Source organism: Ixodes scapularis, unplaced genomic scaffold (assembly GCF_016920785.2).
Source record: "Ixodes scapularis isolate PalLabHiFi unplaced genomic scaffold, ASM1692078v2 PGA_scaffold0__279_contigs__length_252992795, whole genome shotgun sequence".
NCBI classification, from domain to species: Eukaryota; Metazoa; Arthropoda; class Arachnida; order Ixodida; family Ixodidae; genus Ixodes; species Ixodes scapularis.
This window is the reverse complement of record NW_024609835.1, coordinates 197,340,200-197,361,852: the sequence shown is the minus strand read 5'-3', so window position 1 is coordinate 197,361,852 and position 21,653 is coordinate 197,340,200. Positions and strand designations below refer to the sequence as shown.

The following is a 21,653-nucleotide window of genomic DNA, read 5'->3' as shown; positions in this document are numbered from 1 at the left end:
CCTGAGTGACTTGAAGGAATAGAAAGGTTGGTTGCTGTCAAAAGTGAACTGCAAGCATCACCAGACTTGGATAGCAAACACAAATTGTTGCCAGCTATCAAGTCAACGGTACAGCAAAAGGCACAGCCATGTAAGCAATACATGCCATAGCTTGCTGCATTGATGCCGAAAACTACCAGGAAAATTTTCGGATTAGAAGCCAGCCCTGCAGCTTCAGTGCATCAGACGTCAGTGGCCGCACATGACGTATGATTACAAGACAGCATCAGTCGGTCAAAGTTGCCACTCAACCAAACTGAACACCGACGTGCCAGGAGCGTCATCCGACAACAAGGTCCACAGGTACTACGACTGAACGCCTGACACGAGACTGTCGCAGAAAGAACTCGTTTTGGAACCATTTCCTAAGAATCAATATTTATGTAATCAAGTGGAAATAAACATATTTGATACACTAACCAGATAAACATATTTCCGCTTGCCTTCATGCCTTGAGAGTCTACACACCGAGAATTGTGTCCACTGCGCGCTCTGGATCTTACGAGGACACTCGCATCTCTGACCCTCCAATATTAATTAAGGGGTCATAGCAGACTGGCAGACTTCTTGCAAGGGGCTGCACTCGTTCAACCTTTCCTGAACATGTGGTGCATCCGAAAACCAACTCCAGTGATGTGAAAATGTTATTTATTAATTTATTCCTTCCAGGGGCCTTCGTAGGCATTGCAGAGAGGATACTTAAAACTACACACATGATAATAGCATTAAAGCACACTGCTGTAACTTGTTAAACGGAAAAACAAACACACCTCTGGGCATATAGTTTAATAGTATGTGTTGATGCATTGTTATATAGCATGACACTTCCTATATGTATGACACAATAGACCCTTTGCAGAACCTTATCAAGCAACACAACTGTCACCATTTTTTTCGGCGTAAAGCACGCGAATGGGCCCCAGTTCACGTCGAACGCTAATGCAGCATTCGAGTCCAACACGTGCTGAGCCGAATTCACAGGGATGGCAGACATAACATTCTTGTCGAACAAATGCCCAAAGTCTGAAAGCTTGGGGTAATTACAGTAGTAGCTACTGTAATTTGTTTCATTAGAATTTGGCAGACGGCAAAGGCTATGGTCTCGGTGAGTCAATACACACATTGGAGAGAGGCACATGACAGCATATCGCCAGAGTGCTTGTATGCACCGATTTGTCACACACCTTCGCTCCGTCTCTCTGATTGGCTCGAGGGGGCTGTGGCGGTTGTTCTTTTCCAAGTTACGGTGATGCGAAGTATAGACAGCCCACACTTTTAAAAAGAGTCTATTGAAGAGACCGAAAGGAATGGTAGTCAACATTTTTCAACAAGACTGCTCTCCAGGCAAGGGATGAACACAAATATGAATCATCTTACCCAGATAATTAGAACAATTAAATAATTGACCGACTAATACAATGCACTCTTGATGGAAAAGAGTATAGCTGCAATAAATCCTACAAAACAGAAAAAATGCGCAGTTAATCTATGCATGCACCAAAACAGTTGTTCTCATAGCAAGTCGAATAGCTTTGAAGCAGGTGCCTGCAACGATTTATTCTTCCCCATACTCAGTAAAACGCCATCCTCGTAGCTGAAAATAAGGGTGCACTTCGCACTCATACACACACACACAAAAAAAAAGGAAGAAAAGCGATCGAATGTAGAATCGTGGATTAGCACAAAAGAATCGCAGGAGCTTCCTCGCTAAAATTTGCTATGGTTGTTCGGTGACGGAGGGCTGAAACAACTTCCCTTAGGCCCTAACGCGACGTATACATTTCGCGTAGATTCTCAGATATTTCAACGTTCAAACGAAGCTAAGAGAATGCGAAAATTTCATGTTAAAAGCACTCAAAGTTCTATCGGTCCTCGGACACATCCCGGAATACGAGCACCGGTACGGCGATGGTGTCTCACGGGCGTTAATATCCAAATGATCCAGAGCGATCTTGCGCAAAAACGGTATAAAGTCTCATTCCTTCATATTTTCACATTATACCTGCGTCAGCGAGCACGAAGAAGCCCGAAGTCGTCGGAAAGCAGCTGCACATCACGGCTACCGATCACCGAACAAACTCGCATCCGCCAGTTCTGGGCGCTGCCATCTTACCTGTGACGTCACGGCTCTTGGGAGGTCACGTGACGAGTGGTCACATTTGCGTAAAATATGGCGGCAACCGGGGGGGTGCCACTTCCGAACTTCCGGTTTATCACTCTAAGCCCCTCTACCTGGTTGGTCCCATCTTACTCTAGCTGCCAGCGGCGCCCTGGCGGGGCCTTGCTGAACTACTCAAATCAGAAAACTCTATCAGCGTATGAAAAACGATACTGCGGGCTTTGGTCTTAGCTTCACGCAATTTATTGTCACTTTTTTAGTTATCTAACTCCGCGTAACAAATATGATACGCTGGGCTTTGTGGGGTTAAAAAGGAGAGAAAAAAACGAAAATAAGCAGCATACATGCAGTACGTACATGTACAAAAAGGAAATCGCCCGAGAGATCACCCTCCGGATCTCCGCGTAAGGTGCATCGAAGCGCACTAGTCAATCCGTTTCGCCTTTTGCAGCACCGGCCTCCCCGACACAGTGACGATCAATGGACCGCATCCTGCAACAAAAACATACGTGAAGAAAGAAACAAAATGTAACCTATGCAAAGGAGTTTCGCACAATGAGGCCATGATTAAAGAGATGCGAGGGAATGCGGCAGCCAACCACACTTAGGAAAATTGCTCGCCCTCTGTCCTTTCTGTACAAGGCGCATCACACGGTAATGGGGCTCAGGCCGCGCTCATACCAGCGCCGCGAAAGTTGCGCAAACGCAAATAACAGTATCCGTTTTATACTCGCCTTTCCTCAACGAAGTTTCAGCGCCCCGGATGCAGCATCTAATAGCGTCTCAAACGCGAGTCTGCTTAGAATTAGGCGAAGAGGACCCAGTGCACACGCATATATAAACACACACACACACAAAAATGTCGTTTGAAATAAACGCAAAGGCGTGCATCCGGGAAAGCAGTTTGTTGTCCTCTCGAGACGAGGGCGCAAGCTGCGGCTGGGCTAGAATAAGGCAGACAATCATTTCGAGCTAAGCGAGCTTTTATGGGAAGCTCGCCAGGACAGTGACGTAGTAGCGAGGGCCCTCTCCGGGGACGGATAACGAAATACTAAAGACAGCAGTTTTTCGCCGATTTGGGCCAATACTAAAGTTGCCCGGAGGCAAGGCGAAGGCGCAAAACTCGTTTCCTTGATGTTGCCGGACGAAACTTTTTTTAAGTTTTCCGCGAAAAGGGCCGCAGTGTTCGCTTTTGAGACGACGACTCCCCGACGATGAGGATCGCACCGTTGTGACCTTCCCAAATACAAAAGCGCCGCTGCCAGCTTCATTTGGGGGAGCCGTTTTGTACAAAATAGAATGGCAATGACAATACTACGGGCTTCCGTAGACTTACGCCAGATACTTAATGTATTGTATTGATAAATTACTGCAGCATATTGAAGAGAGTACGTGTTATATTGCTGGAATGTGCGCACGTAACCAGTGTGGTTAGCTTTGGTAGCGATGTTGATGAGACCTAAACAAAGGGACTTTTCTCTTGTGTTAGGACAACACTCTAAGAAAAAATAGAGGAAAAAAGTAGCAACGGCGCGTCTTCCTCCCTTCTACTGACGCGCCCCCAAGCGGACACGAGAAAAGGGGAGGAACGAAACGTTTTTTTCCTTCTCCAGGCAGACGGGAGAAAGCTTTCGCCCTCCCGACTCACCTTCTTTCAATTTCGTTTTTCTAGCAAGTCGCGCGCGTTGTTTAATAAATAGCTGTTGAGTTGATTGAGCTTCAGCGGCAGCAAAGGCCGCCTGCAATTCCGTCTTCTAGTCTAAACGTGCAGAGCATTTTGGTTGCATTGACGTTTTTATCACTAATTTTATCAAACGAGCAAACGAACCCGCTAGAAACAGCGAAGTTCCGGAGCAGTGCTAGCAGCGCCACGTACACTGGGGGATGGCCGTCTCCGGATTGCGGGACTCGCGCGGCACGGAACTGCAGTCACTACGGTAGTGAAACCACGGGTATCTGTGTCGACGTTTTCGACGTCATGAAAACCGCAGGAACTGCGTCCAAGACAAGCGGGTTTTGCTGCCGGCTGCCTGGGTGCCTTTCGTGCTGAGTTCGGTTCTGTTTTCCGATGCCGAGTGCAACCGGCGTTCAACGTGGTTCTGTATTTGTGCGTGTGAGCAACATAGCTGCAGCATCGTGAGGGCAGTGTTCTGGGTTGTGAACAAACGACTGGAATTATCGCCGATGAGACCGTGTGTTCGCGTATCAGTGGTGTAACAAGAAGGTGAGATCGTAAACTGTCGGGGATTGATGCCGCTGGTCGGGCCGTGATCGGAGGGGGCGGAGTGTCGCGGGTTGACATTCCGATTTAGATTAAAGAGTTTAATACAACTTGAGGGATTACGTGCAATCGATCAACGTGCGGATAGTCGTGTTGGAACGCTGGTCTGAACAGTAGAAGCTCCTATCGCTATCGTACAGTGGCCAATGTGACTGTCGGAATCGTCTCGGCCCCGAGAGCGATTGCGCTCTGGGGCAAGGACTGAACAGTACGAAATCGTGAAGGAAAGTACGTATATTTACAGTATGGAATTTCGGCATTAAAAAACAATAGTAGGTAAAATCGAAAAAAAAAAAAGCTACCCTTTATTTTGCTGTTTAAATATACTACGGTTCCTGGAGAAACTGCCCTCCAAGTGGCGCGCTGGGATGAGCGCTAGAAGTTTTCGGGCTCGCCACGGCGTAGCTCCGTACACTGAACACCTGCCGGAAGTCGCGGCTTTGACTGCTTTCAAGTTGATCAAAAAGCGATTTCTCAGCCCTTGAAGCATCACTTCCAACTGAGCGAATATCCGCTCTACAGATTAATTCAAGACGGCAATTGCAGCTTTGCGCGAGCAGCACAGATAGAAAAACCAATAGAAATACAGGCTACGACGTGCCGTGTGGGGAAACAAACTTATGGCTTCGAACCGCATTAGAGCGGCTTGATTTATTGGCTTTCAAATAATTACGGCATGATCGAGCGCTTACTTTTAAAAAAAGATTCATCCCCTGAGCCATTCAAAATAGTCTCAGAGGTATGACATTGCTGGGAAAAAATCAACATGGTGGGAATAGTTTTTATTGCTTAAGGAGTCACGGAAAACTTCAGTGCGTTCAAAACGACCAGTATAAAAGACGGAAACGCAGAGCACGGGTGTAGTGTTCGGGTTAGTGTGGTGTTCCGGTGTATTGATATTTGTGTGTGCTGTGTATGTGCTTAATGTATGTTCACCTGATGCTTGTAATAAGCGTTATGTGTGTATAGTAGTAGTCAGTAGAGGATCCCCAAGCGCATTATTGGCCGGAGAAGAGCAAATTATTTTTTGTAGAACATGAATTGGGCGGTACCTAGCGCCACCTAGCCTAGCTACTTGCAATTACTCTGCTTGACCCCGCCATCTGGTGGCTAGCGATTTAACCTTCTTTCACGCTACGCGATAAACAGCGTTGTCAATTTCATATCTAAATAAAATATATATATATATATATATATATATATATATATCGTAAAATGAAGGTAAAGGCTTTAAAACAAATTTATTGGACGACGTTCCGAGCGGGGACCACTTTTCATCAGGTCCTAATGTTGCATACACACACACACATATAGATATCTATATATATATATATATTAGGGCTGGACAAATAATCGATTAACCTTCCGATTAATCAATTAAGACTTTAATCGCGATCAAATAATATAACCGGTTAATCGGTTTTTTAATCGGTACTCAAAAAGAACTGGACGGACGCAGGGCTCTAACCTGGACGACCTGCCCGAACTAAAGGTGACTCATGCTCCCCGCCCACCCCTTAAGGGAGCTGTGCAACGATTGTAGCGTTGAAATAATTGGCATCTTCTGCTTTTGATATTGTTCACCTTGTCACAAATGACAGAAAACACACCTCCTTTCATGAAAATGTTGCGATTTCGTCGCGTAATCGCGAGGTAAAAATTAGAATATCCCCCGATCTGCAGCCGCAAGCGGCCGTCATGGGAAACACGCGGCGTGACGTCACTTGGGTAGTTGCAAAAAATATAGCAAGTTCTGCAAATACCTGCTCGATAAAGGGTATTTTTTCCAAAAATATTGTCGTGCCAATGACGTAAATGCTTCAAAAACGAAGTATCATTGACAAAAATGTTTATTATACATACAGTGTTTTAGTGGCGCCATCTACCCGAGGTCAACAAATCGTCAGCTCGAGCAGCGTCAGCGGCCAGCACGAGGAGCCGAACGAGCGCCTTGGTTTGGTTTTCCGCCGTGTCGATCACGACTTCGAACGCCGCCGCTCGGCAATGCCGACCGGGTGCTCTGTTCTCCTGTGTCCTAACCAGACTCCACAAAGCCCTCTTGTCCGGGCTAAAAAGCTCCTGTTCCATCGTTTACCGCTCGAAGAACCTCTCAGGGGTGAGTGGTGTGGGAGGATTAGTGGAAGGGACCCCGGACAGGCAGTCTTGCGCGTGTGCTCCGAACACTCCGACAGCGACCGCGACTACCGTCGTCTGCGAAGCGCCCCCCACTGCGAAGCGCCTCTCCCCTGCCAAGGACCCCGCAGTGCCAACCTCGATGCGCCGAAGAACTGGGGTAAGTGTCGCACATTCACGAACGGCACACGGTCGTGAACCTTTTGAGCACAGGTTTACGAACAATTTTGGTTTTGCAGAACGATGAGCCGGTGGAGGTCGATTGCTTCGAGGGGAGTACACCTCGCGAGCACAGCTGCCGTTGTCGTCACCGACCGGCGATACGCGACACAGCGGTCCAGGCCGACCTGCATGAAAATCCGGGACCCGCACGGACTCCGAGGCCGCCTGGCACGAAGGACAGTTCTGTGGGCACAGATCGATGGCTGGGAAAGCGATCTACCGGTAGGCATAAAAAAGCCGCCTGTATTCGCGTGCTTGACGTCATATTGCAGGAGAAACTCTAGGAAGTGTCTTCATTGTTCCGCACGGCGCTCAAGTGCCGTCCGACGGCACTCCACGCGAATATTGACAATGCTGCGCGAATGTGCGTTTCTTTTTTTTCGCGTTTGAATGGTGTTTTTTTTTTTCTATGTGGTTTCATTTTGCTTCGAGCTCAAACGATTTTGAATTCCTTCTTGCTGTGGAAAGTGTCGAACATTACGTACAAACTCCACCTTTCATGTGTTTACGGGAAGAAAAAGAGAGGAAGAGGTAATGCATTCCAGAATGTAATTCTAGCCCACGCCACGACGTCTACTGCCCCCAGAACTTGTGGACAAAGTTCGAACGAGCACATAAAGTGCCCTCAGATGACACATGAACACTCTTAATGGTACACCAGCAACAGCATAAATTCTACACAAATTTAGTACTATACTATTTCTTAATTTAACTGGGACATAAGGGATGTAGTCTTACTCCTTCTTGTCGTTAGGCCAGATAAACCCTATAAACATGCTGCTGCTTGTTGTAGCTAACTAGATAATAATAATAATCTTTATTAGCAAAGGTAGGGGTACACTAGGTGACCCGCAGAGCTAGACAGATAGGCTGGAGCCCTTACTTATGAGCGTTTGCTAGCCAGCCAGCCGAAGCAATAGAATGTAAATTAAAACAAATAACAAAACAACGGAGAGGCAGGTAACACCGCCTAGATACAAAGTCCCAGTGCCAGAACCCCGAGCACCATTGAGTACGGTAAAACAGAATATTTTTTAAGGCCCAAATGCCATGCCAGCGTAACTGAGACACTTCTAGCCGAGCACCGGCGCAATACTCTCACCAGGCCCGCACCACACACCGAGTAACTGCAGCCGATGCAGGGGGCCAGGGTCTAGGGCCCTGTATCCAGGCGGCATTGTGGAAAGCACATGTTACCTTGAAAGTAACACGAAAGTCAGTGTGCATGCACAGCCCTGGTTGGCCTTCACCGTCTTTGACTTTCCATTGTATTTCACACTCCAGGTCTAGGTTGTCGTTTATTTTAATATGGAACAACAAAAATGCTTTACTATTCGAGCGTGTTGGTGCTTTTCAAAACATTTAGAAAGTGGAGACATATAAGGGACGTCCGATATGTGTCTGCACTTTCTAAATGTTTAGAAAAAAAAAATGTTTCTGCCAGAATGCCATTTTGTGGAGGCTTGTACTAGTCAAACAGGATGAGGAGTCGGATAAGTAAACCTCTTTCCGCCCTTCAGGCACGCAGTGGAATTTCTACGCGAAAGGTATCACCACCCACTGGGTCCAGACCGAGGACTTGGAGACACCCGACAGTAGCAGCACCAGTGCCGGCAGCAACAGCACAACCACTGCTGCAGCCTTCGCCTCCACCACCACCACCTCTGCAGTGCCACCGCGAAGACCGGGCCCGGCATGTGCAATGAGCCCTGTCCTCAGTGATTCGGACGAGGAGGAGGAGGAAGAAGAGGATGACGACGACGACTGCGACGATGACCTTCTGTGGGAGCCACCCACCAAAGGAGGCTTTGTCGCGTAAGAATGGTTTCCTCTTGGGATGAGGCAGGCTAAATATGAACGAACATTTACAGCTGGCACCAATATGTGCTGGCACATGTCTTGTGCTAGCTGAATTTCATCTAAATGCCGCTTAGGCTGCCTCTTGCATGCCGACTCACGGAACCAAACGCCACAATGCAGCAGTAAGGAACCCAGCGCTCCCAGCATGGCATTATTGCCTCTCCTGCCTGAACACCCTTGTTTTAGCTTGTACTGCTGCTTAATTTACCAATACAACAGATCAAGAGCAGGCCATAGCAATAAAAATGAGGAGTGTGCCACACAACTGTGTTGGCTTTTGTATTGATTGCAAACCTTTCGGGTCGTACGTTTCACAGCACAGATTTTGTTTTCCTTTCAAGAACAGCTAGGGATAGTTACCAGCGATTTGCAATGGTTTCACATGCTAACAAACATACAAAAAGACACCATCAAATTCTGATCACGACTTATTTTATGTAAATATCAATCTGAATTTTAAGGCACCATAAATTACAAATAAATAAACATGACTAAATCATTTTGCAAATTCTTTTTGGAAGTTTGTTATAAGTAGGGTTCACCTTGGACAGCATGTTTCTGAAATTGCATTAGTAAACGGTTCAGAAAATTAACAAGGCAGTATTGCTCCTTTAGTTTTTGTAAGCCAAGCACAGAAGTGACTGTCGATCAGTAAACACTCGCAACTTTCCCAGAAGTGCCGCCAGTGTGTCCGGAGAGCCAGACTAGAAAGAACGAAAGTTCCTCATGTTTGAGAGCAGCCTGCGGCAGTTTGCGGTCTGCCAGACGTGCTACAGCCCCTGCAATGTGTCACTGAGCACGATTGGCACGCTCCTGACTGTGCAGACCTCTTGCCCCGCTGGGCATAAGAACCGTTGGGACAGTCAGCCCTACATCAACGGCAGGCCTCTGGGGAACCTCCTCATCACCAGCTTCGTCCTGTTCACGGGGGACTCCCCAACCATCACGCTGCGCCTGCTCCGCCTGATGAACACCCTAACGATCTCAATGAAGACATACACAAACTACCAGCGGGCAATTTTGATCCCAGCTGTTGAACAGGTGATTATGATGCTATCTTATAAGCCTTATCTGACATGTTTTTGCATCCCAATGCAGTGCTTGACCACACTGCTTGCGGAAGTACCAAACATTTTACTTTTTTCTCCCACAGGTATGGGAGGAGGAGCAGGAGAAGCTGTTGGGAGAGCTCTGTGACCAACCCCTTGACCTTGCTGGTGACGGGAGGTGCGACGCCCCAGGCTACAGTGCGAAAAATCTGACATACTCTCTTCATACACCCGACGTGAACAAGATCGTTCACTTTGAACAGGTTCAGGTAGGAGAGGTAGGGAAGGAATCTATCGTCCTCATTACAATAACATATGCAATTTGAAGTGGTAGTTTTGTGAAACAGAATTAATACACTCTGTTGCACAGCAAAGCTTTTAACTAAACCTAGTGCTTTTGGCACTTTTTGTGTTTGGCAATGTCATTTGGCACTGTTGTGACCAAAGCGAGGTCGTCGTGGCTTTCTGGTACTTGGAGTGATTCTGAAAAACACAAGCAGGCAGCTTTGATTTTTTTATAGTTCGGGTTTCTTTGAAAAATATTAAATTTCGTTTCTTGTATTATGGTCACCCGCAATCTTCGGTAGAACTTTTCTGCTTCAAAAATTTCTTGCCCTTTCACCTACCATGTGTCTCTACGGAATGTCACAAAAGTACTTGACCCACAGAGTTAACAAGGCTCTTGTTCCATGCATATATAGCGTTGGCCCGATGAATTGGCTTTTCTATACAGACTGCAAGAATTTGTTTGTCAGTGTTATTGGCTTTCTATGGTGTTCGTGTTAGCAGACTGTGCTCTCCTACTTGGATGTGCTACCTACAGATGTCAGAAGCGTCGAGGGTATGCCTAGATAACAGAGAATCTTCTAAAAGCTTCTGATGTGTCCTTTAGTGCAGTACGTGTCTGTAATTTATTCAAGCTGTGGTGTTTTAGCCCCATTTCTGGTATGGGATGTGGGCTGGCAAGGTGCTGCGTCCTCTCGTGTCTCAGGTTGCACCATTCATTGGCAGCACCACCAAGTAGGCAAACACCATCTGCCAGTACTAAATCTCAGTGCAATTCATTGAATTTTGCGGTCTGTTTAGAGGTCAGATTCAGTGGGCCCACACTGTATAGTATTGATGCGTTCGCTGCTTTTCAGGCGTAGCCGGGCAGTTAGCCTATATGGTTTGGACGCCGTAGCGTGGGGTTGAGTCCCCAGCAGCAGACACATTTTTAATTCTTATTTTATTTTGGGTACTGGGAGGACCCAGAACAATCTCGAAAGTTCTTGTTTAAGTTTGTTGGCACATCTCTTGTTCTTGGACTATCTATACTCATTTTCACATCAAGAAACAAACAAGTTTTGCACATTGTTCATACGCAGCGCAAAGTAGTTCTTATGAGATTTGGTAGTTGGAGGAAAAAGCAATGGTTTTGGCGTTTCGAATGTGTACGGCTTAATACGATAACATATATCTATCCAACAATTCACCTACAAATTCTCCTACATAAAGGGGGAAGTTAATGATGCTCAGCGAGAAGCCTGACTTTTTTGACTAGTGTTCTTGACGTGAAAACGGGTTTAGTAGGAATGTGGTAGACGGTAGCGTGTTTATAAAAGTGACTCATAGCACCTGCCTTCAGTCAGTCGTCCGGCCGAGGCCCGTTGTTACCGTTGCAGGGTGCACAATATTTTCATTTTGGAAGCACAGGTTCGCCTTACAAAAAGCAGCTTTTCAATTTCACCAACATCCACTCCTTCTGTTTGTGACAGCATTACCAATACAGCAATGGTTAGAATTGATGCCAAGCTCTGAAACCAAAATTTCCATCTGGCATCAGGTGCTGAATTGGTAATGCTGCAGGATATGTCAATACATGCAGTGGACGATGTATTGATTGACGCAACTGGAAATAACTTGTTCTACTATCCTCTGATTACAGTGTGAAGCGGTTCCCAACCGCGGAAGTATGGAGAAGGAAGGCCTGATCAGGTTCCTGGCCTTTGCAAGGGAGAAGGAGCTGACAGTGGCGGTTCCTGGACACGGACAGGCACCGCTCAATCGCTAAGCACATGAGGGAGAAAGAGTCGGCCGTCCTCTACTTCTTCGATGTCTAACATGTGTCAAAGAGTAAATGGCATTTCTCATGGTCCTATTACCGTACATAAAGAAACAACCTACACTGCCTGCCGACATAGCAGAAGCAAAGTTCTGGTGATTCCAGCATCTGCACTATCACTTGGTAATAAATAGGCACCTGTTGCCAGTTCGCAATGTTTAAAACCTGAAAAAGGTAGATGACAAGATGCCCTTGGCATATCTCCAGGCCGTGTTGCCTAGCAGTGCTACTTCTTTCTACCTTTTTATATGTTGCTAATCAACTCTTGTGGTGTGACCGTTTGTTAAAGAGAAGCTGATGTGGCTTTGTAATTAGGATAAACCGTCTATGCCTGTTTGTTTCACCTACACAATCTCGACTATGATTCATTTCTCTTCGTAGTGTCTAATATTTTTTTCAATTAAATGAACTATAAACAGACTTAGCACTATGATTCTAGCAGCTTGATGTTTTTTCTTGTGCTTTTCTCATGCACATTGCTTGTTTCTTTAGTTTATTAAAATGTGATGGGCAGTTTGCATTAGCAGTTGAAATAAAAACAGCAGGGAAAAAAGGCATGAACGTGTTTTGCAAGTGATATGCTTCCTTTTCCTGTGTTGAATGTTTTCTTGCAGATGAGCTGTTTGAAAATCTAGACAAGCACTAATTCTGCACGCCGGTCAAACTGCAGGTGTCCAGAAGAGCCTTAATGCAGCCAGCAAGATTCATGACTGTGGCTCGCTGGTTGGGTGGGCACAGCCAGCAGTCTACCATATGTATTGGTGTGCGACAGCTAGCCGGGGCAACCCTGACCTGCTTGTGGATGCCTGGTCGAGCATGACAAGGCACGTGGTCGACGTCCATGCAGACCACCCTGGGATTTACACCAAGTGCCTTCATGAGCCCAGACTTGTACACGTTACTGAAAAACAGTAACGAATTACATTTACAATTACTCGAGGCTAAATTGTAATTTATTACCATTACAATTACCCTCCCATGAAAGTAACTGACCGTTACCCCAAAAAGTAATACGTTACTTTCGTGGCGTTACTTTTAACATTATTGTCCTCAAGGAAGAAACAAAGGGAAGCGGGTTATTCAAGTTCTTATTCTAGCAACGTGTTCCATTTAATGACCTTGAGTATTTTGAGCAACAGCTGGCCCTCGAAAGTCTCGTCAGGCATTTTGCGTTATTCCTTACTCAATATGTCGACTGCTACGCTGAACAACATTTGAGGTGAGGCACTGGATGGGAGTGCCATATTGTTCCTCACGAATGCTTCATGCTCTGCATTGAGCTTTTTCAGCGAAGCAAGGGCAGTACTATTTACCTCGAATGTAGAGCAAAGCTCCGTCGTTGCAGCCGTTGCCTGCTATTCGAGAGATTTAGTAGATCCTTCCGATACCTCCGATACCCGCGATAACGATATGATGCATACGCAAAGACGGCGTTATCGGAGTCATCGGACCGATCTAAATTTTCCATTGTCTAAATCGCGAAGCTGTGATAGTCATCAATAGCAAAACACAGTTTTAACAGTAAGGTGATAATTAAATAATAAATGTTTGGATCGATATTCTTCTCCTTGGTTCTGAACAGTTCGAGCCTCACTTGAGACGTTGGTGAATAAAAGAAAGTTTCCAGTATATAAATATAAGTAATAAAAGAAAAAGGACACTCATAACAACAATTAATTAGAACGTCGGTTAAAACAATGAAATGTAAACGCACGTTTGCCGTGTGTACCTTTCTTGGTGCCGTCCAAAAACGCACAGTGCACGAACCGACTGCAGTTTACTCCGGTGTTCTCCAGATAGACGTCCGCTGATGCCAAGGGCAGCAAAGGGTAGAAGTAAGCCGCGCTATGGCCCCACTCACGAATTTCACTCTCTCCTCAAGCCCAGAATATCAAGTCTACGTCAGCCACCATTATGTATTATTTCTAAAAATATCTGCTTGAGATAAGATGGGCCCTGCTGGGGCAAAACAGGAAGAAGAAGGGATGACTATTACCATTTTCTAAGTGGTCGCAAAAAGCTGACTCACAAAAAGGGTAGTGTAGACGGAGCGTTGTCTCGTGTTGTGACATTATGAAAATGGTCGTAGAAGGACATCGTTAATTCTTTTCACTGCATTTACCGCCTCGAGCTTCTCGAAGAGGCGCACAATCAATTGGTGTCCTCCTCTCCCCGTCTTCGATGGCAAAGAAAAAAACAGAGGGACTCAAAAAAAGGGGAAATTACTTGCCCCTCCGCCCTCCCTCCGCCCCCCCCCCCCTTTTTTTTGTGTAGAAATGTTCATTTGGATTTTCTGACATTGTTGTTAGGGACTAAAAAAATAGATTCAGGGGCTTGGTGTTGCAAAAAAAATAGGCTTTGCGGAACTGAAGTGCCAAGCCTCCCTTTGCGCTAGTCAATTCGCGTGATAGTGTCACTGCGCTCGACTTTGCAAAAATGAAGAAAAAAAAAACTTTATTTAGAAGGGGAGGGGGGGGTTGGTTCTGACAAAAAAAAAATGTAACGGATTACAAGGAATCCGATACGTCAAAAATGTAAGGGAATTACTTTAAAATTACTCTAGAAAATATGTAATTATTCCGTTACTAAATTACTGATAAATGTAAGGGATTACAAGTAATTTCGTTACTTGTAACGGGTTACGTACAAGTCTGCATGAGCCCATCGAAGAAGGTGAAGGGCTGGTGCCAGGTCAGTAGACGTTTAACATGTCTCTAAATGTTCTACTTAGCAAGTTGACTTTCGGTGATTTGGAGCAGACAGGATCAATGAAATTCTTCTTATGAAGGGTCCTTCGAGTTATGAGTAAGAGCTCGAACAATACTTTTTTTTTCCTCGACTATTGACAGTTTAGTAAACACTATGCATATCGCAAATGTATCTGCAAACGTCATCAGTGTTCGGTTTGTTGAAGGAGTACTTCACAACAGGCAAAGCAGCTTTCTCACTGGCAGCACTCGGCAGCTTGAAACTAAAAGCAATGCGATAGTTTCTATGTCTAACCCCATTCACAGTTTCACTCTCTAAAAATTGACCGGAGATTATGAAGTGTGTCGGACATCTAGATATCCGTTATACGAAACACCTTCGACTGCCAACAGCTTTGTTGCCAAATAGCCATGGTGGTGTTTTAGGCGTAGTCAGCATATTTGCAAGCAAAACAAGCCTTTGAAATAACTGGGTTTGACTGTAGACTTCGAATTACCGCACCTTTTTTACATAGACTTGAATGAATGATTTCCGGGACTGCGCCCTTACTTGTAACTATCCAAACATTTAAAGAAAACACTGAGTTGGAATGAGTAAAGTGTATAAATGAAAAATATAGACTTAAATGAAATGCAGTAATGTTTGAAGGGACCATAAACACAATTGAAAAAAAAAAGTTTAGAAAATAGTGTGTTTCAGCTCCTTGGAGACCGAACACGTTCCTCAACGTTTTATAGAATTCTGCGACGCATATTTCATGCCTGCAAATAAACTGGCAAATCCAAAACTAGCTATCCTCAATTTCGTTTTCTGGTCCTCTAAAATCAGAAGTGACGTCAACACCGAATTAGTCAGTTTCGGTAGCATTTAGTGGCTGTCAAGCGTGGCTTTTGCGGCGAGTGGTAGCAAAGCAGAGACGTCGGGTGCGACGTCTCTGCTCTCGGCGCGCGGACAGGAGCCGCTTCTTTTGTCTTCTCCCACACATACCAACTGTTTCTCCTGCTCTCCGGGATGTCGCTGTCATTGCTCCTGGTGCAAAGTTTGCCAGAACTTCTAAACTGATTCTTAAATTGACATAATGATCGGTTCCAGCTAAAACTTACCAACATTGTTTGGGATGTGCCCGGAACGTATTATAGCCGTGAAATAAAACTTCAAAATCGTGTTTATTCTTCCAATGTAAATTGACTAAATGTTATTCAAGTAAACTTTCGTACTGCAAGCCTTAATCTTGCTTTCTGGTTGTTTAAGACACACCTGCCCATGCCAGGTTTGTGGACGTCGTGTCCAGCAAGCCCCTACTCAAGGACCTGCGTCAGCTTTCCCCTGACACACAAACCTATGGACTGGAATCTTTCCATAGTGTGCTGAACCGCTTCGCACCCAAGTGGGCTGCATTTCGCACAAAAGGCATGCTCGCCAGGTATGCACTCACAGAATACATAAAGAAATCTTCAAGAAAGGAGCTGTTGGTGACTACCCGCATAGCTAACGGGAAAGCAGCTGAAATATTTGTGACGTGCATTTCAGCTCACTGCTTTCCCTTTTAGGATATGTTGTCATTTTCGGCATTCGACCACTGGTACTAATGTTTTACAATAATAAGACACCCTTTTAACTTCTTTCAATGTTCTGGAATTCCTCAGAAAGACTAGAGTCTCAGTGTGAGGGTGTAACATGGTGGCCTAATTTTTTTCTTCTTTTAACATCCTGCTCCGTCACAATCACCGTTGTTTCTCAGTAGATTAAGCGCAGTTGCTAAATATGCAACTCTATATAGCTGCATGTATAGCCTGGTTGGCCTACTGGGCAGTGCACTGGGCTCCCACGCTGGTGGCCCAGATTCGATACCCGGAACCATGGATGCTTTATATTTTGCTACTTTACTGAAAGGTTCTAGAATGATTGTACAGTTAATGGTAAGTTCCGACTTAGAAAGTTCTATGCCCGATCGTGTTCGTTCGGATGTTCAAGAAACCAGTGTCACATCAAAGAAGAGTTGGCGTGACTGTACGGAACCAGTCATCACCAGTGCTCAACCCTGCACTCATGCCGATATCGGTGCCTGCGACGTTCCATTATTCTAATTTGTTTCTATGCCTCTGGGAACAGGTTCACCCCCATTAAATGTATCATTCACCCCGCTTGTTTATCGTTCCTTCGTTGGATTCCTGGCAATGTACAGGTTCCAGCACAGACCCAAATGAGGTGACTGCTATCTCCACTGCTAAGAAAGACATAAAATGCAGAAGTTTCATCAAAACATACCGAGTGGCAATTCAAAGCACATACTGTTTGTGGGAGCTGCACCACATTTTGTTTGTGTGCATTCTCTATTTGTTCAGGACCCGTGTAGCAGCGCTACACTGGAATAGAACAGCGAAAGGGAGCAGGCCACTACTAAGGCGGGTGAAAGGCAGTGGGCAGTGAGATCGCCCAAGGCCAGGAAATGGCACCACACCGTCTGCCCTCAAAAGACAAAAGCCACATATGGTATTCTGGAAGAATTCTACTCTGCCGTCTTTTTAATTGGTATTCCGGTATTAGGAGATCAATTTACATAGTGACTAAAGTTGATGACTGATTAGTTCCAGGGTGTGCACCAACCGGGAGTACCTGGAGAATCTGGAATTCTCAGAATATTTCGGTCATCTGGAAAAGTCTGGGAATTATCAGGGAAAGCATCAAAAAGTTGACTAAATCAAAGAAAATGACCAATGAAAGTGTCACAGCAGCGCAGAAGAGGGCGCGACGGTATCACATCAACACAGCCATGCTGAATAATGTTGCCGAAACGGTCAGAGTATTTTACTGAAATAGGTAAAAATCTGGAAAAGTCACGGAATTTGAAATCAGACACCCTGTAGACCAGGGCAGTATCTGCCCATAAGTGTTATGTGTACATATAAACTGTTGTTGCTCATTGCATTGGCTTCATGCATCAAGAAGATATGTCGTCTGCCCCACGGCATTAGATTTATACGTCAAAAAGATATTATGCCACCTGCTCCATGGCATCAGCACCTTCTAATTTAATGAGAGTCACCCTCTTTTTAATTTCGCATGAGGGCCATAATCACCCATGCAAGGTGGAAAATAGGCAGCTGAGGAGGAAGAAGGTTTCACCCGCACAAACAACTTTTTTCCGGGACAGCAGGTATGAATCTAAATGCAAGCTGACGCCTGTTTTATGTGATATAGATGTGTAGAGTATACAATTCTGAGCAGAAATTTATCAAGGCGCATATGTTGTATCACGGTGCTACCGACTTTGCACTGAAACTGAAATAACTGGAAGTCAAAAGTTTTGATCTAAACTACAGCCGTCAAAAAATATGATAAATTAATTTTTCAGATTACGTCGCAAAGCTCGTGGCTCGGGCCGTGGCAATCTGCGAGGACATCGGACCTCTGAGGGAGGTCTCCAAGCTTGATGCGAGGACATCGCGTCTACCAAACCTGAACCGGAGCTGCAACAGGCCACCAAAGGAGGATCTGGTTGCTGCCACAATCAGCCATTTGTTAAAGAAGGCGCCCAACGCAACGGAGTAATGGTTTGCTTTGCAGGCACAATACCAGCGCACTCCACTTGCTCGTTGAGTTATTGTTGCAGTTGGGGCTGTTGTAACATGAGATGGAGTGGGGCTCTGGTCGCTCGCGCTGTGTATTTGAGGAAGCTGGCATTTCGCCTGACGACTTTTCCGTTTCGAGATGCCTTGATGCAGGATCCTCGGATTGAGATAATAGTGAAGGGCCTGGGGTCGTAAAATGGGGTGAATTTGTTGTGCTGCTGTTGTCTGCAGAACACGAGCTGACCTGAAACGAAGTTGCACTTTTGTGTGTAATGTCACTTGTTGACGTATGCCTTGTCGTGTCTTTTCCTCTCTGCATCTGTTTGTTGTGCCTCAATGTAGGTGTAGCCTTTGTCACCAGGGTTAGGAAGGGCTAGTAACATGTTGCACATTTTCCAGTTGAACAGGAGCTCGAATGAAGATACGTTTGTGGGTCCATGCGGTGTTGAGCGATATGCTAGGAGAAAGTAGTGAAGGTCATTCGTCTAGTACTTGCTTTTTATCTTGTTTGATGACAATGAGCCTCTTGAGCATCCTCATGAATCTCTCAACCTGTCCCTTCACTTCAGGCTATCTTGTAGTAACGCGGTGGTGTCTGAACCCGAGTTGATCGGCAAACCTTGAAAAGTCATTGCTTTGAAATGGGGGACAATTGCCAGTTTTTAGGACAGCTAGGATACTGAGCTTGCTGTAAGTGTTCATAAGGTGTTTATCACTGCGTGCTTGGAGTAGTCGTCGATGACGACTATGGCATACTTTCTGTCTGGAAACAGTCCGGCAAAGTCGAGTGACATCTCGGTCCAGACAGTCTCGAGCAGTGCAAGCACAGGCAAGAAATGTTGGTTATGTTCGGGTGTTGCAGCCTGGCAAGCTATGCTTACGGTTTTTTTACACATGAGTGTTGCCCCGGGAAACCAGGCCCTGTTTCGAAGAAACCTTTTTTTTTTTTTTGTCTCGACAATCCCCTGATGTCCTTTGTGTGCAAGGTCGACTGACGTGCGTTGCAGACTTGCTGGTATGACGATACAATGTCCCTCGCAGGATTAGTCCTTCCTTCGACAGTGACTTCGCTTGCTATGTGGGAGAACGGACCAAAAGCATTAGCCTTTCCAGGCACATTTATCGGGATGTGCTGTTTGGTTGCAATGTTATGTTTTATTTGGTGCCAGTTTTGGATGGCCGCCAATGGTTTTATGTTTTAAGTAGTAAACGGTGACGTTCCACTCCCGGACTGTGCACCATCTATCTCCTACATGAAAAAAATCACTTACGCTACACTAAAATGCCGAGGACAAAAGGTGGTCAGTGTGAGGGGAGGGCTTCAACTCACCGAGCTGCCAAGCAAGGTTCTTTGCTGTGAAACGGGCTGGCAATTCCGACTTGGGGAATCGACCGTCAATCGGTCGAATCAGGAATACATTTAGTCCTTGTGAAGGTTTAAGCAAGTCTCGAAGCGAGCTTTGAGCTCTGCCCCTTTGATTAACATGTCAACAATGTAAAACAGTACAACCAATGAAAGGCAGCACGACTTATACAAACGAAAGCTGTTGTCAACTCGGTCAGCTCTGGATCTTCTGCAGTTTTTTTTTTTTTTTTTTGCAACCCACTCCAGGATCATGCAACTTGAGAGGCTCTGCTGCACCGTGTAGTTCACATACTTTTCCGACATCCTGAGAGGATTGCAGAGCTTGTCCTTGGTTACAGGTGGACTTGGAGGTGGTTGCCGAGACATATAGTCACTGGGATGGTTTGACCCTTGGAGTGTTTGATACTGAATGAAGCCGTAAGGCTGAAGTCGAAGTGCCATGCGTTCAAGTCTTGCTGATGGGGACAAACATGGACTTGACAGGATGCTGACGCTCGGCTTGTGGTCAGTGAGCAGTTGAAATCTGGTGCTGTACAGGTAGATGTTATAGTGTTCTATGCTCCAAACTACGGCCAACGTCTCCTTCTATCTGCGAGTAGCGAGCTTCCGCAACCGTCAAGGCGCGGCTTCCCTATACAACTACCTTGATTCCACCTTCCAATGAATGGGCAAGGACGGCACCTAGACTGTGCGGTGCAGCATCAACAATGAGCTCCGTGCTTTTCTGTGGGTGAAAGTGCATGCTTGATGTGGTAGGTCATGTGAACCAGTCCGAGGTGTGTGGCCGCAAAAAAAACTTAGCAGGGCTGCATGATCATCATTCACAACAAAGAGGTCTTCTTTGCTCTTGAGACCGTTGTGCTGCATGATCACGGACAGTGTCTCAATTAGTGGCAGAGGGAAATTTGCACCATGTGCAAAAAGCCTTGCACTTCTCTCCTCTAGGTCGATATTCTCACTGAGTATCTTCAAGTAATGTGATCCAACAGCTTGCTTTCTTTGTCGCGAAGGCATATTCGTTGCTATCTGAGCTTGTGTTCAGGACTACTGCATGTACGGCTTTTGACGAGGAACGACCGACACCTTCGAGTAATGGCCACACTTTTGACATGAGTTGCACCATTTGCCTCTGGCTGGGCACCTGGATCTGCCACTGTCATGTGGCCACAAACCTCTCCAAGAGTAGCATTCTTGAGAGCGTGAAATGTCATGAGCCTGTGATCGAGTGTTTTCCCATGGTTCTTTGACAGATGAGGTTGTGATGGCTTGGTGTTCACTGCAAGCACCTTTCTTTTGTTTGCGTCGGGCTGCTAGAGTTCTTGTTTTATGATGCTGACGTTGTGCTCCACCTCTTCGAATATCCGGCCTTGCTTGAATATTCCTTGTACGTCGAGGTCCTGTTGTATGGCGTAGCGGCGTAGCCTTGAGGACTTTGTCGTGATGAGGATCTGGTTTTTAATCTCGGTGTCCAGGCCAACGAACACACAGTGCCTCGCAAGCTGCCGCAGTCGAGCGTAAAACAGGTTGAGTGACTCGCTTCCCATCTGCTTCGTCTGCTGAAAGCGGTAAACTTCGAAGCTCGTAGTTACCTGGGGTGGGAGTAAGCGTCAAGCTTCCTGCGTGTAGCTGTGTATAGAGGAGTTGTATCGCTGGTACTGGAGAACTTTGCTGCGGTCGAGACGGGCGCAGTCGCTGGAGGTTCTGGTAGCATGCAGCAAGTGTCACAGACGTCTTCTCCGATATAGTGCAACAGAAGGGCGGTGTTCCTGGCATCATTTTGATTCCATAGGCGACCACAATGTCCTCGAACCGTTTTACCCACAGTGACCACTCCGTGCCGACATTATTGGTATCAGTGACGCGAGCGTCAAAGGAGGAAAATGGCGGGAGCAAGCCTTAGTTCATCTTGCTAGGCAGGTGTCATTTCTTGGATGCGTCGGGGTCCGTTCCACTTCATTGCAGGGCGATCCTTGTGCTGTTCTTGCACATTCTCTTTGCGATTTGTAGTGTTGTCTGCATTTAGGAGGTATGAATTTCCTCCGGTTATGATCCGGAACAAAACATGTTTATTACACGTTCATAGCTATCTTGAATCATGTGTCCATGGATGTGGTGGCCATACCTTATTGTTAGAATCTGCTAGGATACTGCACTATTGAACTGTTCATTACAGTACAGTAAACCAAAGAGGCATGGCCT

General features: G+C 45.9%; 2 pseudogenes; both read left to right on the top strand.

Moving 5' to 3' along the window:
• Nucleotides 1-6,372: 6,372 nt before the first annotated feature.
• LOC120848800 lies at nt 6,373-8,570 on the top strand (annotated as a pseudogene).
• A 571-nt stretch (nt 8,571-9,141) lies between these two features.
• Nucleotides 9,142-11,805, top strand: LOC120848793 (annotated as a pseudogene).
• Nucleotides 11,806-21,653: the final 9,848 nt, after the last annotated feature.